Source organism: Procambarus clarkii, chromosome 64, assembly GCF_040958095.1.
Source record: "Procambarus clarkii isolate CNS0578487 chromosome 64, FALCON_Pclarkii_2.0, whole genome shotgun sequence".
NCBI lineage: Eukaryota > Metazoa > Arthropoda > Malacostraca > Decapoda > Cambaridae > Procambarus > Procambarus clarkii.
In genome coordinates this window covers 27,871,666-27,896,204 of record NC_091213.1, presented here as the reverse complement: position 1 = coordinate 27,896,204, position 24,539 = coordinate 27,871,666, and positions in this window count along the sequence as shown.

The window sequence follows — 24,539 nt, the reverse complement described above, 5'->3', positions numbered from 1 at the left end:
ACAATACTCCACCTCGTTAATTCGAGTTCAATATAACTCACCCTGTTGACATGCTTAATGAGCTCAATATAGCTCCCCATGTTAACGAGTTCAATATAACTCACCCTGTTAACATGCTTAATGAGCTCAATATAGCTCCCCATGTTAACGAGTTCAATACAGCTCACCCGGTTAACTGTTAACGAGCTCAATAAGCTCACCATGTTCACGAGTTCAATACAGCTCGTCCTTGTTAACTGTTAACGAGCTTAATATAGCTCACTCTGTTAACTGTTAATGAGCTCAATATAGCTCAACCTGTTAATGAGCTCAATACAGCTCCCAATGTTAATTCGAGTACATTTTTGCTCACAATTAGCTTAGTCCCTTACTTAGGTAGGTTAGAAATTTAAACCATTTATTTAGGTAGGTTTATTGACTTTAGTTAGTGTCAACTGAGTACTAGCCTAATCTATACTCACAATTAATTACAGTTGACTATACTTATAGAGACTGATTTAATAAACTCAATTTCATGTAAAGGTGATTTCGTATTAATGAGTTTACAGTGTCAAGCCTATGAGCTGCAATTCAATTAGCTCATAAGTCAGAATGACTAGGCTGCTGATCTCACTGTCGACTCAGAATTTTTCTTGATTTAATGAATAAATCTTTTCAGTTCTCTAATTTTACACTATCTTAGCTAGTTAGCAAATTAGTTGTACCATCAGTCAGAATGACTACTGCACGGCAGTGCACATTAAATTAAATTTCCTCATTTGATTTTGGGGTGATCATGATGCTGCGTGATGTTCTTGTCTAGTACCTCAATAGTTACAAGTCACAGCGACCCTAGACAGTGACCTTACTGTAGTGTCATAGTCTCCTTGATCTTGAATGACCCAATAATACTTTACTGTATAATAATGCAGAATACAACTTATACAATAGTGTTATCAGTTCTTAGGATTTTTTCTGAGTTTGCCTACGATTCAACAACTACGTAATACACCATTACATGTCACTGCAACCTTAGTTGTTGAGTTTATTGTAAGCTTTAGAGAGTTCCTGATTCCTGATAACGTAATCATTTAATGTTTCAATATTTAATACATGTTTCCACCAGTGCAGTTGTTCAACAATGCAAACGGAGACTACAAGCCTATTCTAGCTCTAACTAAGAGCAAATAATTTCCCATCCAATTTGAGTAATCATGATGATATTGTGTTGTGATGTCAAGTAACAAAACAGTTACAAGTCACAATGACCCAGAACATTCACATCACAGTAGATTCTCAGTTATTTAAATTGTATGATTTAATTCTTAATTTGTTGTATAGGCTATTAATAATAACATGTTTCATTTAACATGAATTTCTTTGCAAGACTTAAGTTTCTTGTATGTCATTGACAATTACGGGACATCCATTATGTGTGTACTAACATACTAACATATTAACATTAATACTAACTTCGGGATGGGTATGTCAGCACTCAACATTACACTGCGACCCGATAAATCTCCCCCCGGAGTTATGTTGGAAATTTCCAACACTAATACAATACTATTGTATTATTATAAACTAGTATTAAAATATACTAATTACTGTAGTTACTAAAATTTACTAACAGTAAGGTTCACATGAACTAACTATTATATCTGTATAAGGATGCTGGAATTCTTACGAAACCAAGCCCAGTATTGCGTCAGATTATACCTAGTTAAACACATTTATATCCAGTGTGTTAGAGAATTGAATGTGATTCTCTAAAGTCATCAGTATTCCGTGTGATAATTATTTACGGATAACATAACTCCCAAATAATTCCAAATCGAGAGTTTTTAGTTACAATTGTTATCAAGTAATAGTTTTACCATCACGCGTGAATGCCATGGAGAAAACTAAAATCTTCTCCATTTATTGTTTACTACCATAAGACGAAAAAGTAATAATATTTAGCTCCCTAGAATTACAACCCAGTCTTTATTAAAGCATTTCAGCCACAATTACGCGAAATAATATTATTTGTGATAAATAATTTCTGTGGCGAATGCGGGACGCTAGTGGGTGAGGGAGGCGAAGCCATTGTTGTATGTGGTGGACGAGACGCCAGAGTGTGGCGTTGAAGTCGCGTGTTGCGGAATTGAGCAACAAGGTCGTGGTGTCAGAGTCTGAGACACGTGAAGTTGAGATCACCAGCAAGAATTACCCTGGTACTCAACATAGAATGATTTAATACTATTCTACATGATCTGCAGTGACTGGCCACTAATAACGCGTCGACATCCAAGCCAAGCTATCAACCACATGTACAACATTGTGGGAGCGTGAGCTTGAGACGCAGTTTCGGCAACCTTCAACATAATCTGTACCCTTAGCTAAGTATATAACTCCCTTTTGATGCATCATTAGAGATTGTATATGTCAGGGCAGCTTGTCGCTAGATCGAGCGACCATAACAAATCCCATGTTAGTATCATAACAAAATTGTTTTCCATTTTCATGAATATAAATATTTCAGTAGCCTAGTTCAATGCTACGTAATATCCCTTAAATTACAGCTCGCATGTGAGGAGTCAACGAGCTGTTACCTTACCCCGTGTTATTCATCTCCAAGTGTTTCTATGAGGAATTCCGGAGATCCCGAGGATGAGTCGTGACTGATGTCATTGAAATGGTCTTAAAGCTAAGACTTTTTTTTTTGTACTCGATCATTTATTCTAAATTTCATTATTTCTATATCATATTGTCCAATTGGATACTGATCATGTACACTGGAGATAATCCGTGTTTATTTGAATGATTAATTTCTGATGCTAATGATCTTTATAATTACTGGTGATAATCTTCTATAGATTTCTTTAATTTGGTCATAAGATTAGTTATTACACAATGGACTGGTGCACGAACCACACTAGTTCCTAGACGTATATGAGGTTCTAGCAATAACCCCCCCAATGTAGGTGTTTGAGGCTTTGATTCAAGTTAATTATCTATACAGCCCATTAATTATTTCAGTGATTATACTTCCTAATATTTAGCCATAGACACTGGTTCTTCCTCGAATTGTAATGATCACTTTTTTATTAGTTTCCCTCTTTTCTATAAAAGCGGGTGGTCCTTCGTAATTGATTTCATTACTTTAATAATTAAATAAATAGAGTCAAGCCCCAAATGTCCCACAGGACCACCCACCCCACAACACCAGGACCACCCCACATCACCAGGACCACCCCACAACACCAGGACCACCCACCTCACAACACCAGGACCACCCACCTCACAACACCAGGACCACCCACCCCACAACACCAGGACCACCCACCCCACAACACCAGGACCACCCCACAACACCAGGACCACCAACCCTACACCACCAGCACCACCCACCCCACAACACTAGGACCACCCACCCCACAAAACCAGGACCACCCACCCCACAACACCAGAACCACCCACCCCGCAACACCAGGACCACCCCACAACACCAGGACCACCCACCCCACAACACCAGGACATCCCACCTCAAAACACCAGGTGCACCCCACAACTCCAGAACAACCCCACAACACCAGGACCACCCCACAACACCAGGACCACCCCACAACACCAGGATCACCTCACAACACCAGGACCACCCCACAACACCAGGATCACCTCACAACACCAGGACCACCCCACAACACCAGGACCACCCCACAACACCAGGACCACCCACCCCACAACACCAGGACCACCCACCCCACAACACCAGGACCACCCCACAACACCAGGATCACCTCACAACACCAGGACCACCCCACAACACCAGGACCACCCAACAACACCAGGACCACCCACCCCACAACACCAGGACCACCCACCCCACAACACCAAGACCACCCACAACACCAGGACCACCCCACAACACCAGGACCACCCCACAACACCAGGATCACCTCACAACACCAGGACCACCCCACAACACCAGGATCACCTCACAACACCAGGACCACCCCACAACACCAGGACCACCCCACAACACCAGGACCACCCACCCCACAACACCAGGACCACCCACCCCACAACACCAGGACCACCCCACAACACCAGGATCACCTCACAACACCAGGACCACCCCACAACACCAGGACCACCCAACAACACCAGGACCACCCACCCCACAACACCAGGACCACCCACCCCACAACACCAAGACCACCCACAACACCAGGACCACCCCACAAGTAGTAGGGAGTACAGCTCACAGACGATATTTTTATTTGGCGAGAGGACCCCTGTGAGATGTACAGCTCACAGACGATATTTTTTTTTTTTGGCAAGAGGACCCCTGTGAGATGTACAGCTCACAGACGATATTTTTTTTTCTGGGAAATATCGTGACTGTGAGCCAGGGTTTTCAGGTAAATTTTGTCAGTCACAGATTTTAGAAGTAAGGATTTCTTATGATGAAAATAATTTCCGAGACTTAGAAGTTTGTTAAGGTCTTATGGGAGAAATTCAAATGTTGTATGTAGCGCTTTAGGGTTTTCAGGAGAACTCTACAGACATATTTTACATGTTTTCAACTTACAAAAATCGTCTATGTAAGCCATAGTTTTTCAGGTAAATTTAGAAAATCACCTGTGCGGACCAAGGTTTTCAGGTCTCGTACTTCACATCACCTCCCTCCCCCCTTACCTCGCAATCTCTCGCGTCACCTTTATTTACCTTAGGCCCGGCCAGCCAGACGCTTCTTGTAGGTCGCCTCTTATATCTTATCTTCTCCATAATATCTGGACCGTCCCTCCTCTCTCTCTCTCTCTCTCTCTCTCTCTCTCTCTCTCTCTCTCTTCATATTATTCCCTCTTCCTATTTTTCTGACATACTAATGTTTTATTCCTTTTTCATTAACCAGTCAGTTTTATACAAATCAACCAAAGCATCTCAATGTAACCTTTAATACTGAAACTGTCTCAGAGACTAACTAAGCTGGCCCCAGCTACCTGCCCCAGGCTATCTGCCCGAGGCAATCATCACCTGATTACCTGCCCAGACATCTACCAGTCATTGTCAGCGTTCGCCACCGTAATAATTTATATATATACATTAGGCGTTAATAAAACTTATTTATTTATTTATAATTTATTTAGTCATCTAATTCTTAGTTTACACAATTTATAATAAACAATTCAGTTAGCCCGAAGTGCTAAGAAGCTCACTCCTCAATCCGCTTGTATAATATCCGTCCTATTCACTCTTCATCTCTGTAAATAAAGAATAACAGTTTCAGATAGCGTTTACACATGTACAATATTTATCAGACACATAAAACCTCGAAACAAATGTACTCACCATTTTCCGTTAGATAATTTGTTATAGCCTCATTCAGCCAGTCGTCTCCAAGCACATTTTCCAACAAATATCGCTCTTATCATAACACAGCGTTTCATAACAGCTCGGCATATTTTTAAATAAAGCATAAGATAGCCTTATTACGTTCCTATCATTCTGCATATATTCTCCGTAAGTAAAACTAGTTTCAAATAGCTTTATTGCAGTTTTTAGATCCTTGTTTGAAAGATGGTAACAGAAAAACATCGCATATAGCCCGCATACGTAAGTATTTAAACTCTGAAGTCTCTCTGTAAACGTGTATACATCACAGTCTTTATAATAATTTAAAAACTCCGAAATGTATGGCGAATACACATTTATTCCATATGAATCGAGTATAACTATTTTCCGTTTAGATTTATATACAGCAATCCAGTGACCCATTACTTCCTTAGAGTCTCTTCCTAAGGTATTTATTATAAACATAATCGGTTTATCCCGTATTTGCTTCATTATTCTATATATATCCGTCGCTAAATAGCATCCAATATATTTAGCTTTACTACCTTTCATATCGTTCAATGCCGTATTAATTTGTTTGCAGTTCATGCTCTTGTATCACACACAACTCGCCTATCGGAATAAATTCTCAATACTCCCGTTGTAATTCCGAATAAAATAATAACTTTATTTGATTTCGCTGGAACAGCAAATTCTAATGTAATTCTCAGGTTACCCGAAGCCTCTATAGGAAGGGTATCTCTCAATTCCTCAGGCGTTAGTCTAAATGACAGTAACGTTCTTCCTTTTATAAATGAATTATATGTCAAGGTATTGCAAGCATTAAAGCCTACTGTATTTTGAGTCTCGTAGTATAGTTTCGAACATTTATTCGGGAACTTGCAAGTTATATTAAATAAGTTTGTCCCATCACGTGTAATATATACATTAGATAAATCGCAGTGATCGAAATAAAGTGGATTAAGTGTATTCGCTCCTGATATTGCTTCCATATCCATCATCATAATAAATAATTTATCTGGGATAATGCTCCCCCATGGCTGGTCAATACTTAATCTCTGCTGCCCATTACCAAGAATGAACGTCTTGTGGAGTGTCTTATCAAACGTATATGTAACTGGCGTATTTTGTTCAGCCAAAGCTCTATTAATAGCCTCCAATCCAGATGCAAATGGAGTTATCCGATCAATCCACATTCTAGCTAGTTTTATGTTAAACTTATATCCAGATTCAATACTGTTTATAACCCACGGATCACTGTTAAGTTCTAATCTCAAACGAATATCAATTCCATCCAAAAGATATTCGCTCAAAGTTGTAATGTCCAATAGCAGTTTAAAGCAACAATTTACTCCCTCAGTTTTTAACTTAACAAATCTAGATTTAAGGTCTTCTGAGGCATTCTTAAAATAATCTACATCATATTTTTCAGGAAAAATATCATTATAGAAATACGTCAGTTCTTTAAATCTTTCAGCTTTACATTCAGAAAGCGTCGTCATTAGCTTTACATATGATAAATATGAAAATAGTGAATTAGTTTCCACCACTTGCTCATTTAAATAAACAGTTACAGCTTTAAACATTGTCTGGGACAAACCATTGACTATTGATGCATTTTTAATATCCGCTAAAGCCGTAATTCCGTCAGGTCCCGTTAATTCAACCATCAGTTCTAGCGTCAAGCTCGAAAGATCAATAAATTGTCCCTTAACTACCGGGATACGGAATTCAATATAAGAGTCTTTAAATTTATTGTTAATACTTGAATTCACAGGTAAAATATCCTGTGTCTGTCTTGAAAATATCGTACTTTCAACCATTCTATGCGGATTAACTTTAGGAAAGCCATCGCTTATAGCAGCTATATAATTTTCTAAAGGAACTTGCAATGCTGCACTAGGAGCATTTACACATCATGTCTGCGTCTAGCATACAACTAGTACTGTTTTTATGAAAACACGTCTTTATATCTATCCATTTTCTTTATATAGGCAGGTCTTTTCGTTTTTCTTTTCGTTATTCGGCCACCTGCTAACAATTTAGGACCTATACTTTTCAATGTTTCCATTCCGCGTTTTCTAATTGAGTCTTTCAAAGTACCTTGGCCTGCATTTATATCCTGCAAAACATTCTGTCCCATTGTCAATGCAGCTGGCATAATAGTTTTTAATAGGAAAGGAGTTGCTCTACGAGCTAGACCAGTTAAGAAACTTAATATTCCACCTCCTCTTAAATGTCTTCTATCAAAAACAGTAATATCGCCCAGTGCTCCACCTCTCTTCCCTCGAGGAGCGATAAATCGCCCTACCTCGTCAACAGACAGCGGCGCAAACCCGACCCTCATGTTTAAACAGGACAAGAGAGAATGATAAACTCCCTCTACTCATGCCATTATATATCAACGGGTCTAATATGTAATACTGCAATCGTACATCCATCCTTTTCAAAATATACTGGCTCCCCATCTTGATCTGTCAATCTAATACTGATGCCATCAATATTAGTCGTATTTAAAGGTTTATGTAATTTCCTGTGTGTTACATTACTTTGAAACGAAACAACATCCAAGATATTTACAATCTGATTACCAAACATGGTGGGCTGCACCTTATCACAATATACACACAAGAAATCTATACGGCCTCCCGGCCTAGGATGATAATAGCATGTATCTTGTACAGATAACCTGTTATTAGGTAGCTTATTCATAATAAAAATATCATAGGCTTTACCTACTTCAGCTCCAATAACTTTACATATATTTCGACCAAAAGATAAAGAAATTCGAACAACTAATTTTCCATCCTTTGTAATAAATAATTTTAACAACTTCTCACTAAATGCTGCATTAAACTTAATTCGATTAATACTCGAATCATATTTCATATAAACGTCCCCGTGATCTGGGAAATTATAATTAAGTACGGGTCCTATAAAACTCAGTGAACCTTTTGAAAATATAGTAGAAATTTCTCTATTTAAAATAGTCGTTAGCTCTATGCAATTATCACTGGCTAAAATATCCGACTTTAAAGTGAAAGATGTATTCACCGTACTCAAATCAGATAAATTTTTATTAGACACTAGAAGTTGAACTGAAATAAAACTTTCCGGGTCATTCCTCCTAACAGCGAAATAAGATGGAGGCAGGAATATATTCTTCAGGCACACTTCATAAGCTTTATTCGGGTCTAAAGGCAGCTGATTATGTAATCTATTTTCAAAAGCATTGGGAGCATTGTTTTTAAATACATCACCCCCTCCCCTTCCGGCCCGTTGGCGTCGTGAGGGGGCTTGGTGGACGGCTGCCGGAGTGTGATGCTCCGTTGGGCAGTCCTCTGTCCTTTTCTGGCCTTGCACTCCTGCTGCTGTCTTCTCCAATTGTGCCGGATCGCTTTTCCTTTTCCTTCTGTTTCGTTTTTCTCCCCCCTCTTCTCCTATCTGCTTGTCGTTTCCTGCTGACCTTTTGCTTGTTTTGGATTCTTTCTTTGGACTTCTTCTATTTTGACGCCCGGGTGCTTGAGGAGGCATACTCTTGCACCCGTAGAACTGTAGTACCCGACGTCTCGAGCGAGGGGAACCTTTTATTGTCAATCCCCCTTTCGTCGCTGAACCCGATCTCGACGGACTGACGGTTCTTAAGGTGGCGTTTGTGGGGCGTATACTCACGACGCCCCCCTAGGGGGCCCCGGCATGATCAGCGATAGCTTCCTGTTGGGTGTCCTGCCTCTAATTGTGGCTCCATGGTGGGTATGGGGGCACATTCGTGGATGAATTTGTCACTTTTCGTCTCTGTCGTTGAATGTTTCCGTTGTACCCTCTCAGGCTCGTGGGGTGGGCGACCAAGCCCCCGAGTCGGCCTGTATTGGAAGACCAGGCTCTGTAGCTCCCGCTGCGTTGGGCCCCGACCTTGCTCCTCCTTTGACCGTCCTGACTTCTTCCCCCAGCTCCCCTCCCTCCTCTGAGGTTGGGTCGAGCCTCCAGCCCCCGGTGGTGACCACTTCGTCCCCTGGTGTGGCTAAGTCTTTCGTTGTGACTACTGCGCCTTTTGACCCCTCTCTCTCTAGGGGTTCTCACCGCCGTTCGCGCCCCAACCGCACTCGCTCGATTCCTTCCCGTGCTGATGCGTATCAGGCCTTGTTTGGTCCTGCTTCATGGGCCAAATACTTTGATCTCCTCCCTCTTGATTCTGCGCCTCCTGACGATTTCTCCCTCCATCGGCATCTTGTAGATTCCGTGGATGCGTGTGTTACTTTCAACCCCACTCGTCTCGGTACACGTGTCGTTGCTGCTCCTTCTCAGGATGCGGCTTCCCGCTTGGCTGCCTTATCTTGCCTTGGCGAGATCCCTGTTCGGGTCTCCAAGAACGTTCAGATGAATTCCAGTGTTGGCACTATTCTCCTCCCACCCCATGTTGCAACCGGTGTTCGGAATCTGCAGGATTGCCACGATGATATTCGGCATATCCTTGATGCCCAAGGCCATTCTGTCCTCCAGGTTGACTCGTTTACTCGTCCCCCTCGTGGTCGTCGCCGTCAACCCCTTCGCGTTGTGAAGATCACCTTTGATGGTAGGACCCTTCCATCCTCTGTCATTCTTGCTGGTGCTAGGTGCTCTGTCCAGGAGTATATTCCTTCTCCTCGACTTTGTAATAAGTGCTGGAGGTTTGGGCATGGTGCCCTCCGCTGCTCTGGGACTGTCTCTCTCTGTCCTTTGTGTGGGAGTGAAGGTCACTCTAAGTCGGAGTGCACTTCTCCCCAAGCTCGCTGCCTCAACTGCGGTGAGGCCCATCCTACGTTCTCCCGTGCCTGTGTCCATTACAAGCTTGAGGCGGCCGTCCTTAACCTGAAGCACCGGGAGCGTTTGTCTTTTCCTGAGGCGAGGCGCCAGGTTCGCCGGCTCCCGCCTTATACTAACATCTCTTATGCTCGCGTGTTGCGCTCTTCCTCTCCTCGTCCTTCCCGCCTTCCTCAGACTCTCAACCGTTTCCAGGCCTTGGACCCTGATGCGCCCACTGCCCCCTCCTCTGTCCCTTTGGGTTCTCTCCCGAAGGATCCTCCTCCTGGTCCTCTGTCTGGGGTTCCCCTTCCTTCTACCCGGTCTGTCGTGTCTTCTGTGTCTCCTTCCTCGTCCCCCTCCGATCCTCCTTCCCATCCTCTTCCTCCATCTATCGGCTCTCCCCGCCGCCTGTCGGTGCGGGCGGATGTCCATCGCTCTCCTAACGGCCGTCGTGTGTGCTCTCGTTCGGCTTCTCCTGTTGAGACACTGGAATCCGTTGCCCGGTACGTAGTTGCTGGGACACCGGTCTCTTTAAGTCAGAAGCGTAAGCCTGGCTCCTCTCCTTCCTCTTCCCCGGCGGGTAAGAAGGCTTCGCTTTCTTCCTCAGCTCCTCCTTCTGGCTCTGTTGCTCCTTCCCCTCCCGTTTCAGTGCTTGCGCCCCCTGTTCCTGCTATGGAGGTTTCTTTGGCCCCTGCTTCCCTTTCGGTTGCTGCTCTTGCTGGGGTGCGCTCCTCTCTTTCTACTCCCCCTCTTCCTGCTGCTGTCCTTGACTGCTCCTCTCCATTGTCTCCTCCTCCTCCTCCTCCTCCTCCTCCGGACCCTGCCCGCCCACCTCTGATCTGTTCTCCCGTTTCCTTCCCTCCGTCTTTGCTCAGTTTACCCATGCCCCCTAACCCTGACTTTGCTGACCCTGATCCCGACCCTGATATTCTTTAACGTGCTCTGTTGGTCTTTCGCCTTTGTTTCTTCCTTGTTCTCTGTTTTTGTCCTTTCTCTTCTCGTCGTTGTCCATTCTTCAATGGAACGTTCGAGGTTATTACGCCAATTTCCTCGAACTCCAACTTCTGGTTTCGCGGTTTTCGCCCCTTTGTGTCTGTCTCCAGGAGCCGATGCTTGGTGCTCGTCCTGGTCGTTTTCGTGGCTATTCCTTTCTCTCCCCCCCCCCCCAGCCATTGCTGGGGCTTCTAATTCTTCTGCTCTCTTGATTCGGGCTGATGTTCCCTTTGTTCCTTTACTTTTTCCTTCGCCTCTCCATTGTTCTGCTGCTCGTATCTTTGTGGGGAAATGGTACACAGTTTGTTCCATTTATCTCCCCCCGAGTGTCCCGCTCTCTCTTCCTGATTTGAAACACCTCCTAGACTCCTTGCCGGAGCCTGTGCTCCTGCTGGGTGACTTCAATTGTCGTCATTCTCTTTGGGGTGACGTTCTGACGAATACCCGGGGTCGCCTCCTTGAGCCGTTTCTCCTCTCTTCTTCCCTGTCTCTTCTGAATTCTGGTGAGCCCACTCATTTGGACTCTCGAACTCGCACCCTTTCTTGTCTTGATCTTTCTCTCTGCTCTTCTTCTCTTTACTTAGATTTCACATGGCAGGTTCTTGATGACCTCCATGGTAGTGATCATTTCCCCATCCTTGTTTCCTTTTTCTCTTTTCGCCCTTCCCTCTCTTTCCCTAGGTGGCAGTTTGCTAAGGCGGACTGGACCCTATTTTCCCTCAGTGCTACTCTCTCTGACCTCTCCCTTCTGCCCCTCTCTCGCGCTCTCCTCCTTTTTCATGACACTGTCTTCGACGCTGCCCTCCGCTCTATTCCTCGCTCTTCCTCTCGGGGTCCACGGAAGTGCGTTCCCTGGTGGAATGCGGACTGTGCTCGGGCTGTCCGCTGTAAGCGTGCAGCCTGGAAGAAGCACCGCCGTAGGCAGACGACCGATTCTTTTCTTTTCTTTCGGAAAGCGAGTGCGGTGGCCCGTAGGGCCATCCGTACGGCTAAACGTGAATGTTGGGCATCTTATGTCTCGACAATTACGTCCGAAACCCCTCTGGCCCAGATCTGGAAGCGTATCCGCAAGATAGCGGGTAAGTTCGTTCCCGATGTTTCACCGGTCCTTCACCTCCATGATACTCTTGTGGCGGACCCGTTGCAGGTCGCTTCCGAACTGGGTTCCCACTTTTCTTCTGTTAGCTCTGGTCTTCATCTTCCCCAATCTTTCCTTCTTCGTAAACCTGTCCTTGAGTCTCGTCCTTTAGATTTCTGCACTCATCTTCAGCTTCCCTATAATGATCCCTTCTCTCTCTCTGAACTTCGTTCTGCCCTGGCCCTCTGCGGTTCTACGGCGGCGGGCTCCGATGGTATTCATTATGAGATGCTTCGCCATCTCCCTCCGAGCACGTCTCAGTATTTACTGAGTCTGTATAATCGGATCTGGGAGTCGTCGTCAGTCCCTGAGGACTGGCTCGATGCCGTTGTCCTCCCTGTTCGCAAACCGGGGTCTCTGGGTACTTCCCCTAAGGACTTTCGCCCTATTGCTCTCACGAGTTGTGTCTGCAAACTCTTTGAACGTATGGTTAACGTTCGTCTGATGTGGTTCCTGGAACACCATCACCTCCTCTCCCCTTCTCAATTTGGTTTCCGCAAGTGCCGCAGCACGACAGATGTCCTGGTGAACTTGGAGGTCTATATTCGTACTGCTTTTGCTGCGCAGACCTCCGTTGTTGCCGTCCTTTTTGACCTGGAAAAGGCTTACGACACCACTTGGCGTTATCATATCCTATCTCAACTTCATTCTTTTGGCCTTCGTGGTCATCTCCCTCTCTTTCTCCGCAGCTTCCTCTCTCGTCGTTCCTTTCGGGTGCGCCTTGGTACCGCTCTCTCTCCCTCTTTTCAGCAATACGAAGGTGTGCCCCAGGGTAGTGTTCTGAGCACTACTCTTTTTCTGGTTGCCCTCAATGGTCTTCTTTCCTCTCTTCCTTCTGGTGTCTTCTCCACTCTCTATGTCGATGATCTTACCCTTTGTTGTCAGGGTGATGATTCGCCTCTCCTTCAACGCCGGCTTCAACTTGCGATTGATGCCGTGTCGTCTTGGGCCACAGGTCATGGCTTCAAGTTCTCTACTTCTAAGACTTGTGCCATGACTTTTACGCGGAAACGGGTTGTTCTTCGTCCCTCTTTGTCACTTTATGGTCATCCCCTTGAATACAAAGATTCCGCGAAGCTTTTGGGGTTATTCCTTGACACTCGTTTGTCTTGGTCTCCCCATATCTCTTACCTCCGTGTTGAGTGCTCTAAGTCCCTTACCCTCCTTCGGGTCTTGTCCCATACTTCTTGGGGGGCAGATAGGCGCACTCTCCTTGCTTTACATTCCTCTCTCGTCCTGTCTAAGCTCGATTATGGTTGCCCTGCTTACTCGTCTGCTTCTCCTTCTACTCTTCGCCGTCTTGATGCTTTGCACCATACTGGGTTGCGCCTCAGTTCTGGTGCCTTTCGTTCGACTCCCGTCCTTAGCTTGTATGTTGACACTGGCTTCCTGTCTCTCCAGGACCGCCGTGATCGCTACTGTCTTCGCTATCTTGCGCGGTCCTTGCAACATCCTTCCTCTCGTCTCTGTCGTGCTTTAACTTTTACCCCTCCTGCGGTTCCTGTTCCTCTTCACCACCTCCCTCTTTCTGTCCGGTTATCTCGCCTACAGGATTCTCTTTCCGTTCGTATTTCTGATGTTTCTCCTCGTGTTGTTCCTTCTTTGCCCCCGTGGAGGGTCCCTCTTCCGCGGTTTTGTACATCCTTGACTCGTATCACTAAAGCTTTTACCCCTCCTACAGTTCTAAAACGCCTTTTCCTCGAGCACTTTTCTTCTCACTCCCGCTCCGTTTCTGTCTTCACCGATGGGTCTAAGTCAGCGGACGGTGTTGGCTACTCTGTTGTTTTTCCTGATCGCACTTATATGTGTCGCTTGCCTCCGGAGACTAGCATCTTTACAGCGGAACTTTATGCTATTCTCTATGCTCTTCGTCTCCTGCTTTCTCGTTGTCAGTCTTCCTTTGTGGTTGTTGTTGACTCTCGTAGTGCCCTCATGGCTCTCGGGTGCTTTAATCCAGTTCATCCGGTAGTTGTCGAGATCCAGCATTGGCTGTTTCTCGTTCACAGTAAATTTAAGTCGGTTGAGTTTTGTTGGGTTCCCAGCCATATTGGCGTGTCTTTAAATGAGCGTGCGGATGCTGCCGCTAAGGAAGCTGTCCGCTCTTGTCCCATCTCTCGTAAAGGCATTCCGTATTCCGACTTTTACCCGGTTATCCATTCCTCAGTCCTTACCCGTTGGCAGGCTTCTTGGTTGTCTGTTACTGGTAACAAGCTACGTACTCTTAAATGTTGTGTTTCCTCGTGGCCGTCCTCCTTCCACCGTAACCGGCGGTGGGAAACAGCTCTAGCGAGGTTGCGTATTGGCCATACTCGCTTAACCCATGGTCACTTGATGGAGCGCCGCCCTGCTCCTTATTGTCCTAGTTGCATTGTCCCTCTTACGGTCGTGCATGTCCTTCTTGAATGTCCTGACTTCCAGGACGAGCGTGTGTCTTGCTTTCCGACCGCCCCTCGCGGTCACCTGTCCCTCGATAGAATTCTTGGTGACTCGGATACTTTTGATATCGTTCGCCTTATGCGTTTTTGTTCTCGTATTGGCATCCTTGGTGATATTTAGGGCCCTCTGATTATTTTGCGTATTTGATGGTGCTACATAGCCTTCCCGGTTTGGTGCCTTCTTTTGATAATTACTTACTTACTTTAAATACATCAGTATCAGAGTTACTCGCTGCATATATAACGTAACTATCCATCCTGTAGACTAATAGTAAATGATAAAAAATAAACAGAAACTCACCTTAATATGGTATCCAGGTAGACTCTCCTTCATCTCCAGCCTTGATCTTCCTCTTCAAACTTGGAGGAGAAAACATTTGATTTTTCGCATCTACATTTCTAAATAAATTCTTAGGTGTAGAGGTCAAAGAGAAAAACAACTTTGCTATAGGCAGTTTATCTTCTGGGAATAACAATTTCGGAGTGCACATCCTGCCTATAACGTCATCAACAATATTGATCCCAGTAATTGGCGATGTAATGTTCCCTTCCTCATCCCACTTTACAAGTCCAGTTGTATTAAAATAATTTAACAAGGAGACAGCAAAATCATAATCCTTAAGCTTTAATCTTAAGTCTATCAAGTGTTGTATAACAGGATTTGTTCTCACTGTCATCGTAGGCTTCTCAACACTTACTGCCGTAGGCTTCTGTTGATCAATAGCTTTTCGTGGTACGAGATAGAAGTCTTTCATTATTCCTTATTAAATAGCCTTGAAATAAAATTTATAGCTATAGGAAGTAAAATGCCCCATAAATTACCTCCTCTTTTACTTGTTAATATGTCTTTCTTGAGTGAAATAGCCTTCTTCTTACAGGCTAATGTATGGAGTAGAGCTCTATATTTAGAAAGTCTCTTTAAAATAGGCTTCCCAACTTCAATTTTATTTTTTAAGAAATTATTAAATATTTCCAATAAGCAAAGTATATGTTCCTTTTTAAGAGTCTTAATTAACTTTTTCCTAGAATTATAACCTAATCTAGCTAATAGTTCAATAAATCCACGATACTTGCTAACTAAGGGCTTCTTCTTCATAGTTTCTTCACGTCATCTGAATTCACCCACTGATCAAATGAACTGTCGTAACCAACGTATCTAACTTTATATAAAGTAGTATTACCAACTTTACGTTTACTTATAATTCTCTCAATTTCAAATATATCTGACAAGTAGGTGGGAGTCAACTCCTCCATAAAATCCGCCTTCTATAAGTCTATTATTTAAGTCCTTTAGATAATATAAAGGCACGGGTTGTTTAGTATCAATTTGAGCAATTGTAAATATTTCCTTAGTGTTCTGTTGATGAAAACCTCTTTTGAACTTTGAAATACGATTAGATAAGGCAAGCCGTACTGTATCTCCTACAGACAGATGATTACTGATGCGTGGCTTAGTCTGCTGCTCTCCTTTATACATGAGCTTAAATTGCCTAGTCACATCTTGAGGCGAAGATAAAGCATGTACATCAATAGGTATTTTCCCCTTTAATCCTCTATGTGGTGTTCTATTATACGTTTTAACCATATCAGGTAAAACATTTATATAGGTTAAGGTGTTATAAGCCGTTAAATATTTATATATCTTAGTTTTCAATGTTCTTATAAATCTCTCTGCAATGCTGGCTTTAGTTTCCTGAGAAAATACACTGTACAGATCAATGTTTTTACTGTCTAACAATCGTTTCATATATTTATTATAGAATTCACCGCCCTTATCAGTGTTAAGCTTCCTTACACCTTTTGATGAAGGTAAATCCAGAACAGCTTTCATGGCTTCACTTACACTCTGACCTGATTTAGTGGATAGTGGAACTACATGTGCAAACCTTGAAAATATATCAACACAAACTAATAAATATTTAATATCATTGTTGTGCTTAGCTAACAATGTCATATCAGCCAAGTCACTGGTAAAGAAAGCTTTAGGTCTAGGTGCTAAGATACGTCTTCGTTTAAATTTACGTTTTTTTAATAGATGTAAGGTATATGCATTAGACGTTTTTAAATAGTCTTTCACATCTTTTATAGTTAATTCAGGGATTGTTTTCTTTGCAGCCTTATACAATTTTAAAACGCCACCAAACCCACCTACAGACTTGGGGTCATTGTATATCTTATTAAGAGTTTGTGTAATGTTCACCATTGATACACATGGTGAACATTACACATGTTCATATGGGGGTTCATTTACAATATTTCCCCTAAATATTATGGATTCAGGTGTTTTAACGCCCAAGTCAACAAGTAAATACCCATACTGTCGAGAAATCACTTTCTTATATATATCTAAAAATTTCTTGGCATCTTGTTTTCCGAATATTTGTCTGCCTAATGTTTCTATCTGGGACAAGTCTCTTGATTTAAGCAGAATAAAATGAGAAGCATTTAAACTTATAGATCTAGAAAATTTCCCACTGAAAAATATATTTTGGGTTATAAAAATAACAGAGATGTTCTCATGCCGTCCCTTAGTAAATATATCACTTACTATTTTAGAGTTTGTAGATTCAACATACAAGTCATCATAAACAACTAATATATGAGATGTGTCCTCTGGATCACAATCGTCTAAAGGGTTTACAATTTCAGAGTAAAAAGATATCTTATGATTAATAAGTGGATTAGTTCTCAACTCTTTATACCCGCTTCCACAGATAATTATTTTTGCAAAGTTCTGCTGATATTTCTCTATCATTTTAGCACATAAATAGCTCTTCCCGCCATTTGAAAATCCAGCAATAATAATTCTTGATGGTTCACTAAATATATTCAACTGGGATTCAGTAATAACTTTTTTCTGCCCTTCCATGTTGCTAGGATTCAATAGACTAACTACAAATATATAATGAAAGGAGTATTTAAACGAAATCTACATTCGAGTTTTTATTTTAACATAACCAATAAAATCTTAGTCCTAACATAACCAATACAGTAATAAAATCATAGAATATACAATATCAAATATCATAGCCAATAAAATTATAGTAATAACATATCCAATACAGTAATAAAATCATAGAATATACAATATCCAATACAGTAACAAAATAAATTATAGTCATAACATAGCCATTTGATCATATCCAATACAGTAAGAAAATCATAGCCAATACAATATCAAAATATCATAGCAAATAAAATCTTAGTCATAACATATCAAATACAGTAACAAATCATAGAATATACAATATCAAAATATCATAGACATTAAATCATAGTCATAACATATCAAATACAGTAACAAATCATATCCAATACAATATCATAGACATTTGAATATAGTTATAGATAATACATAGACAATACAGTAACAGACTTAGTTGTTGTTAGGGAATAATTTCTGAGCGACTCTATCCCGCTTTTCCCAAAGATTAAAAATGGGGAACAATTGACGTCTTGGTTGGGGATTATCTACAATTACTGGATCCCCTACCTGCACCTCTTCCTCTACCTGAACCTCTTCCTGTACCTCTTCCTCTACCTGTACCTCTTCCTCTACCTCACGCTCTGGAATGTCTGGGTGACCGTAAGCTAATGACTCTGTGGGACTAATGAGGTACCTCTTGTCATCAAAAGCTGACAGACCGCGCTTAGTTGTTTTACACGTGCATATCTGTCCATTAACATTACGAATGGATCGGGATACAAAATTAAAAGTTGTATTTGTCTCTAATGTGTTCTGAAAAGATGCATGTGTTATTTTCTTTTGTTGGTGATAAGGAATCCCTTTACATTTACATAAATGTTCATTATCAAGGGTTAGGAGAGAATAAGTTTTAGGCTTGAGTGCAATTAATTCAGTTATAATTTTCTGCTTTACTTCTGACTTGAGGAGTCCTAATTCACCCTTACGAGTAGCAGAATACATGGGATGATCTTTGTCAAAATTACTGAAATCCATATAATCTACTAGAGGAGCTTTTGTCATTTCTTGGAAAGCATCTTTACAGGTCAGAGTAAATATGAATGAGTCTGTATCTGTATAAATTAGTCTAGCTCTCTCCCCATAATGGGCTTTAACTACATTATACCAGAACTCGTATTAACGTCTCTTGGCTATCTGCAAGATCTGATATCCCATGTAAGAAGGAGTGGTAACTTTAAGGATGTCTTTCATTACTGTACAGAGAACCCTATCTTGACCTAAAGAGACAGCTCGTTTATACAAAGGGTTTCTTGCATGAGTTAAGAATGAATGTTTTGTCGTTACTAGATGGTGAGTATTAGCATATCGAGATATATTTGTCATTGATTTCCCGTACAGACTATTACTTATGAGTTTAAAAGCTTTTTCTTTAACTTTACAGGTGGTATTGGCTCGTTCTCGAATGTTGGTTGAAATAAAATCTTTTAAATAGGGAGCCTGTTTAAATTCATAGATTGTTTTTACTCGTTCAACTTCTCGTCCAAGTTTTAATAGCAATTGCAGGAAATCAAGGCTTACTAAGTAGTTGTTTTGGGGCAAGTGGGATGCAATTAACTTAGTATTTTAAGGTGGGAGCTTACGTTTTTCATCATTAAGGGTTTTCTTACTGTACTCTGACAAAAACTCCTCCGTTATATTAGTATGAGACAGTACAAGGGGCAGATCATCAGTATACCTGGCTACCTCGGGAGATACATGTTTTGTATCGCATAAAATCCAATAGCCTTTGTCTTGATCACAGGGGATATGTTGTAACCCTTGCCCTAATAAGGTATCCCGCTCAAGGTCAGTTAATTGTCTAATCCCTCCCTGGGGAAGTACCTCAGCCATGCACGCTGCATATAGGCTGTTAAAGTCGAGGTACAAAATATGAGTATCGTCATCAGAGCTAGGGTTAGATGTAGTGTGCTCGTTAACAGCCTGTGTAAATTGTCTTATGGAAGATGTGAACCCCCCTCTAAGATTCCTTCTCAACAAATCATATATATTCTGATCATACACATAGTCAAGTACAACTTTTGATTTAAATAAGAACGCGTCCCAAGCATAACTAGGAAGTGATACATAGAAAACAATATCTAGTTCATAAATTTCTTTCAGTGATGTTCGCCAAAGTGTAAATATATCAACTAGCATTCCTACGTCAACTTTTAAATATAACATGAGGTAATCCTTGATGTTTGTACAGTTCCCTAAATTAAATACTTTAAGAGCATTGTTATAATCTTCTTCAGACAGTGGAGAGTCATGTAAAACATTGTAAAACTTATCTCGCGAAGGGAGCTGAGGTTCGTCTAACACGTCCTTGGAAGAAATATAATCATAACATAGGCTTTGTTTACCTTTAATTAACAGAGCTTTAGCTTCATCGGATACGCCATTTAGTATGTGTTCAGTGTACTTGGTGGGTTTCTTACCGGCAACGTGCTCGCTTGCTAAGGTTCCTAATGACCCATTAAGGAGAGCTAGGCTATCTAGGAATTTAAGTTTACCTATGATGACTTGCATAAATTTCAATCCTTCCTTGGTTAGAATTTCTACATCGCGGTGAGGATTTTTGGACAGTTCTGGACAGTTTTGGACAGTATAATTCCAAGATCATAGGCAGCATTATGGGAAAATGTGGTCAAGTATCTATGAGCATTTTTACATTGTAAATTGCAACGAGCACAATAAGCACCTAAGTAATTATTTTCCTGAATAGCATGATTATGATGTCTATGTTTATCTTTCTTATCCTTGAAAGTTTGATGACACAATTGACATGTATTTTGTCTTTGAAACATTCTTTCCTGTTCTCTAGACAAGTTCTTAGGGAAGTTGGGGAGCTGAGCATGGATAGCTTTCCATGAGGCTTCTAGCTTTGTAATAATATGATTGACCGCGTCTGGACCTACGTATGAATACGTTTCTACGACATTGAATTCCCTGTCTAAAATCATGTAAGCATAAGCAATTGCTTTATGCTTACATTCCACCATGCCTCTAGGATTTTGACGGTCTAATAGACATTCAAAATCGTAATAAGCGGTGTGAGTTGGGCTATAGGTCCTACCGTAATTTTTAAAACTGATTTTATCATTAGCATTATAGAACGAAAATACTTGGGATACAGTGCATGACTCTTCGTGAGCCTGAATTTCATCTAAGGGAGCATGCAAAAGGCAAATTTTACAGAATTTATGAGTGTTAGGAATATTATACGGATTATGGTTAATACTCTTTACAAATTTATCAAAGTCCTTGATCAGACAGAGATGCTTGCCTTCTAATAACAACAAAGGAACTTTATCGGCATACTTTTCCTGGCTTTTCCTAGCTAAACTAAGATAGTATCTGCTACTTTCATGAGTTATTGTATAAATATAAATAGAAATTTTGTTAAGCTTCTCTATTTTCTTAAGATTATCAAATGATACGGGGAATCTGATTTCATCTGCCCATACTACGAATCTTCTACACCATCGAAGGTTTTTGTAATATTTTCTAACGTTATCCATGGTCCTGCCCAATGCTAAGTTTTTATATGCTGCAATGCACTGTAACAAACACTCATCTCCTTCACTTTCAGGATTAAATACTGATTCTTTACCCCTTAATTTTGCAGGATATGGTACGTAAGATCCAAGGTGCATAGGGTGGCGAATATATGAAAAATTAATGACAAAGCCTGACATGGAATGAATTCCTACACTTGAGGATTGGACATTTTTTAGGCATTCGTCAATTTTAGCAGACATTTCGTCAACCCATGAATTTACAAGAACTTCCACCTCTTCCTGTGTAACAGTCTGAGTTTCGCCTCTAATTGAAAATACTTCGTCTAATATTTCATATTGATCGTCGCCATGATTAAGTTTTTGCAAAATTAGGCTTACATCAGGGTAAATGTGAAATGAGGGAGGGAATTCTTCCTGTATTTGTCTGAACTGATTGTCTATATATTCTATAAAAAATTCCCTATACCTATTTATATATAAGCTGGGGTCGGCGTCTAAATGACCAGGAATGGAGAAAGAATGTCTCGAGAATGATCCTTCGAAATGGCGTATGACTTCTAACACTCGCGGAACAACGTTATCTAAGTACCTCTGGGGAATCTGGAGCGTTGACTTCTTCATCTGATATGTCGTGAACAGGGGGTTGATTATCTTCTTCTTCATCCGAGGATGCCTGCTGGTTGCCGTCTGGTGCATCTTCTTCTAGCTCCTGGGACAGCTGGGGTTGACTGCGTACAGGCGTGCTCCACTCAGAGGGTTGGGTTGAATCCAGGGGCGATTCTGTAATATAATATAATATTAGCAATGAATAAACATTAAGAGGAAAGCAAATTTGAAAACAATAAGAGGATTTGAAAACCTTAATAGGAAAACAATGTAACTTTAAGAGGAAAATACCGTGTAAATAAGAGGATTTATTATTAAGAGGAAAAACAAAAGTCTAAATAAGAGGAAAAACTGAATTACAGATAAATAATAATATTACTTACGAGCTGAGATGTTGATTCCACCAAGTATGAGATTCTCTTGATCACGAATAGGAACTCCTGTAATGGAAACATTTTTCTGTATGAGTATATATTACTTATTTATACACTTGTTTAAAAAATATATAATTATTAACTTTTTAAATTACGAAAATTATTGTGAAAACGTACTGTTATTTATGATACGACGGCGTTTGGGTGGAGGTTCAATGACGTTTCTGGCATCGGTGGGAGGTTCCCGGTTAACGGAGAAACGACAGTACGGGCAGGAAGTAGAACCATGAACTGAAATGAGAATAATATATATAAATTGACTGTCTGTATGTATGTATGTGTGTTTCGGATATATATTTTCTTTGAAAGTTTATTGAATGTGCGAGAAAAAGCGGTACTTACGATTTGCACAATAGAGTTGTCCACAGCTGGTACAAGTTACGTCAAAATGGCCAGGCGGTGTAGGCCCGTTGCATCCTATACAGTACAGTCTGCATTCTTGAAGAGCGTTGATAGACATTTCACCTAGGCATGTTAAACACTGAGTTTGACACACATGCACGATTTCGTTGTTGAGAGGAGACAGGCACAGAGGACACACTGACATGATGATATGACTAGACTGGGGGAACCTTGTGAACAGGATGAAGATTGAATGCTGACTGAAAGTGTAGGCCTCTGAGACTTTGGCCTTAGGCGATCTGAGGGGCCCCTGAATGAGCGTAATAATGATAGTGTGCCCCTGAGTGAGCGTTTGGCTGTTTTATTAATAGCGAGAATGATTGGCGAATACTGGGAATAAACTCTTTTATTATAAATTGTGTAAACTAAGAATTAGATGACTAAATAAATTATAAATAAATAAATAAGTTTTATTAACACCTAATGTATATATATAAATTATTACGGTGGCGAACGCTGACAATGACTGGTAGATGTCTGGGCAGGTAATCAGGTGATGATTGCCTCGGGTAGATAGCCTGGGGCAGGTAGCTGGGGCCAGCTTAGTTAGTCTCTGAGACAGTTTCAGTATTAAAGGTTACATTGAGATGCTTCGGTTGATTTGTATAAAACTGACTGGTTAATGAAAAAGGAATAAAACATTAGTATGTCAGAAAAATAGGAAGAGGGAATAATATGAAGAGAGAGAGAGAGAGAGAGAGGAGGGACGGTCCAGATATTATGGAGAAGATAAGATAAGATATGATAAGAGGCGACCTACAAGAAGCGTCTGGCTGGCCGGGCCTAACGTAAATAAAGGTGACGCGAGAGATTGCGAGGTAAGGGGGGGAGGGAGGTGATGTGAGGTACGAGACCTGAAAACCTTGGTCCGCACAGGTGATTTTCTAAATTTACCTGAAAAACTATGGCTTACATAGACGATTTTTGTAAGTTGAAAACATGTAAAATATGTCCGTAGAGTTCTCCTGAAAACCCTAAAGCGCTACATACGATATTTGAATTTCTCCCATAAGACCTTAACAAACTTCTAAGTCTCGGAAATTATTTTCATCATAAGAAATCCTTACTTCTAAAATCTGTGACTGACAAAATTTACCTGAAAACCCTGGCTCACAGTCACGATATTTCACAGAAAAAAAAAATATCGTCTGTGAGCTGTACATCTCACAGGGGTCCTCTTGCCAAAAAAAAAATATCGTCTGTGAGCTGTACATCTCACAGGGGTCCTCTCGCCAAAAAAAAATATCGTCTGTGAGCTGTACTCCCTACTACTCCCACAACACCAGGACCACCCCACAACACCAGGACCACCCACCCCACAACACCAGGACCAATCACCCCACAACACCAGGACCACCCCACAACACCAGCACCAATCACCCCACAACACCAGGACCACCCCACAACACCAGCACCAATCACCCCACAACACCAGGACCACCCCACAACACCAGGACCACCCCACAACACCAGCACCAATCACCCCACAACACCAGGACCACCCCACAACATCAGGACCACCCACCCCACAACACCAGGACCACCCCACAACACCAAGACCACCCACCCCACAACACCAGGACCACCCACCACACAATACCAAGACAACCCACCCTACAACACCAGGACCACCCTCCCCGCCACACCAGGACCACCCACCTTACAACACCATGATCACCCACCCCACAACTCCAGGAGCGCCCACCCCACAACACCAGGAGCACCTACGCAAACACTAAAACTATCCATGATAACAACAATTCCCTCTACTACCCTCCATCCCATGCACCTTCCTACCCCTTCCCCCATCCCATGAAACCCCTCCATCTCTCTCCCACTTCTCCAGCAGCCTAAACATACATCTCACAAGATGACGAAGGAGTTGGAAAACCTCTTACATTATCCAAGCCTTTTACGAAAATTAAAATTACCTGGTTGAAAGAG